The following is a 3,615-nucleotide window of genomic DNA, read 5'->3' on the forward strand; positions in this document are numbered from 1 at the left end:
GTAAAAATGAATGGCAGTCAATGGAATGCTAACGGCGGGTGAGTGCTTTGTAGCATTCAAATGGCACCGTAGGAGCTGCGCTTAGCGAGGAGAGGCTTACCACCTAGACAAAAAGGCAGAGCGCTCTCTCCCTGCGAGGTCGAAAATCGGTCTGTTCCACTTAGCGTTTCCTCTAGTGGCCTGGAGAACTTCCATTGTGTAGTATGCAGCGTTTTTTTGTTGCATTTGTTTTTGGGGATTGTGCACTTTTCTTTTGCATCGTTTCTGTTTTTTGAGTTGTGTGCTTTTCTTTTTGCAATGTTTGTGTATTTGGTCGTGTTATACGTATTTGCAGTGTGTTTGTTAAATGCGCATGTGTTGTCAAATTTATGAAGATGTGTTCTTAATTTGCTTGTGTTTTGTCTATTTGCGTGTGTTTCATTAAGTTGCAGTGTGTTTGCCCCCTGTCAGCCACCGTGTTCCTTACAATGATCTCAATTCCGTACAATGAGCTCCCTCAAACTATTTTCTACTTCACCTTGACTTTGGACCAATCAGAGCCCAGCTGGCGGACTCACCCTAACTCACTCAAGAATCAGTCAGTACATTTCTAGCCACACCTTAAGTCATAACTAAGGGCTTTAATAATGCTACTACATCATCATTAGTTATGTTCTTTTGTTATGATTTAGTACTAGATTGTTAATGAGGAGAATAAATCATTTTCTTGCAGCATGTTCTTTTCAAATGTGCTTCACTTAATGTGTGTTAATTAGTCTGCCACTGTTTGCACGCATGACCTGTTGGACTTTATCTTCTCATTTCTTCTCCCAGCAACTTAGATATGTGTTTCTTTGCTAGTGTACTCTGTACTACAGCAACAGCTCAAGCATCCTCTGAATAAAGAAACACTTCCATAGAACAAGCTGTGAGCTAACATGATGCACTCCAGGTCCAACTTATTTCCTCTTTTGACCAAGCAGCTAATGATAAACACTACTGTGTAGCAGGCCCTCACAGGAGAAACGTTAACTTTTTCTTTGGTATGAACTTTTATCATAAAGGGGATAATTATCATCCTTGTATATCATGTTTTCCTTGTAATTATGTCATAATTTCAAACTCTTCCCCGGCGAGCTAAAAACAGTCAGGTACGTCATCATGTTACAAACTTTTTTCTGAGGTACGGACCTATTAATTGTCAGGATATAATTCCACTCACAACTCCCTGAGGGCCCATCTCGTTTAGTCATCTCAGAGTTACTGCTCCAAACTATAATTAAAGAATGTAATCACGCAGGTATGGACCTCCAGGATTTATTTTTTCAGCCTGACTGAAGGCTGATTGAAATGACATCTGTGGTTGGGCACCAGGCAGGGAGTGTTTACGACCTGGCACCTGTTCAACAGCCACATGCAGTGGCACCGGGCAGCATACCATACCAGCAGAGTTAACAGTTTACACAAACATGCACACATGGACGGCTGGTTCTGCCAATGTGTTTGACGGGTGTATTTTCTTGTTACCTTGAGAGCAATGTCTTGAGTGGCGTGCATGCATTTGTGTCTCTCCCTGTGAATGCCCTTGTGTGGTTATGCCACCGTTCTGTGGCACTTTTTGGCAGTGTTAACAAGTGATTTCATCCCATTTTATCGTTCCAATCTCAAACGCCGTCCAATAAACTACTTTCACCTCTTAATGCACTCTCTCTCTGCCATTAAAACACCTATTACTTCTCTCCCTGACACCCACTCTGAAAAAGCTCGCGACAGGACAACATGAAGCAACTGCATGCCATGTAGGGATTGTGATTGATTTCCTATTGAGAAGTGATTAATTGCTTGAGTTTTGACATTTTTTTTGTGATGTAGGCCCTGACGTTAAACCTGGATGATTCTGAGGCCAGAGAATGTCTAAATTTATATTCTGCTGCACCGTTAAAACTGTTTCACCATCCCATTTGTGTTTTTTTATTGTTGTGTGTTTTTTAGACACACTAGTTGCATGCCATTAGTGATAACAATGTGTCAGTCCAGTTGATTCCTGATTGAAATATCTCAATTTATTGCATGGATTGAGATGACAATAATAATTGATTCTGGTCTGTCACTGCTTGGATGCAGAATCGTCCATGTCCGCATCGCAATGCTTCGATGCAATGATTCATTTCAACCCCTAGCTCAGTTGGGGCCCACATCTCATTTTTACGCCAGTGCCTTCTAACCTGGTAATATAATGTATCTGCACACTGTATGTATTTGTAATGCAGTTGTAGTGTATTTCTACCCTAACTGAAATAGAGAACTTGAAAAGATCTGTATACTGCATGATGCCTTGAGGACGTACATAATTTAAGCATCAGCTAACCTCCACCAACTTATCATCTTCACTGATGATGTTACGTTACATTCCTTGATTTTAAAATGTCCACTTGCTTATTGGAAAATTTGACTGTGTAAATGAATGACTCACTATGAACAGCTCTTTAAGATCTGATCCCAAACATGTTCAGAGTATAAAAACAGTAGAAATTCAGCTATTGCATCACTGGGACACTGTTGTTGTTAAGGTTTGGGTCTTTGTCTTGTCTTAGTATTTTGGTAGTCTGTTTCCTGTCTTAATTTCTTAGCCTGGTTTTCTGTCATGTCTTGTGATTGTGTTATTTTTGGTCTTGTCTTGTATATGTTCTGTTTCCTGTTTTATTGTGATAGTCTTTTCTGTTCTGTCTTGTTTAGTTTTACTTCCTGCCTTAGTTTTCCCACCCTTGTGATTGATGTTTTACCACTTGTTTCCCAGCTTTGTGTTCCTCTCGTCTTGTGTCAGATCATTATTTCAGTTTGGAGTATCTATGTGTTCAGTCTTCCTGTTTTGTCTCTACGTTCCTGATTCCTTTTACATATTCCTGGATTCCTTTACCTGCTGTTTTTTGCTGGACAATATTTGTTGTAAGGGTTTTCGTTATTGAATATTCAAGCTCTATTTTGCCCACGGTCTCTGCACTTGGGTCCTTCATTCTCTAACGCTTACAACAGTTGTGAGGAGAGTACAGAGGGTAACAAACATTCAAGGCTTTGCTTTTGATGTATTTAATAAATCTAACAACGATTAATGAAATGGCTAGCTATATTCAAGGAGATTAAGGTAATTTTCTGCACTGTTACACTGAGTGGAATATTAATCATGAACGAGAACCTGAAAATGTTGCTCTTCTTGAGGAGTTTAGCACATAGTTGAGTCACAGAAAAAGTGGGTGAGCAATGTTTTCTCCTGGGGGTTGAATCATGCACGGACAGCAAAAACACAGAGCTCCAATGAGTGGTGAGCTGAAGATGGGGTTAGGGGAACAATGACACATCGTGTATCATCTTACACCTCCTACCACTGCTCTGACTAAAGCTCTCGACAGCAGAATGATTGAGTAACAGCTTACCATAAAACCCCTCCCAACCAATTTCACATCTAAATATGTTGTGTATGGGTGTGTGTGTGTGTGTGTGTGTGTGTGTGTGTGTGTGTGCATGCTTCACGTGTGTCCCTCTGCAAACATTGACTCAACATAGCCAACTATATTACTATATACCCCTCTGGATCTCCTTCAACAAGATATATATAAATATATATATATATATATATAT

The sequence above is a fragment of the Etheostoma spectabile genome, chromosome 17 (genome assembly GCF_008692095.1).
Source record: "Etheostoma spectabile isolate EspeVRDwgs_2016 chromosome 17, UIUC_Espe_1.0, whole genome shotgun sequence".
Lineage (NCBI taxonomy): Eukaryota > Metazoa > Chordata > Actinopteri > Perciformes > Percidae > Etheostoma > Etheostoma spectabile.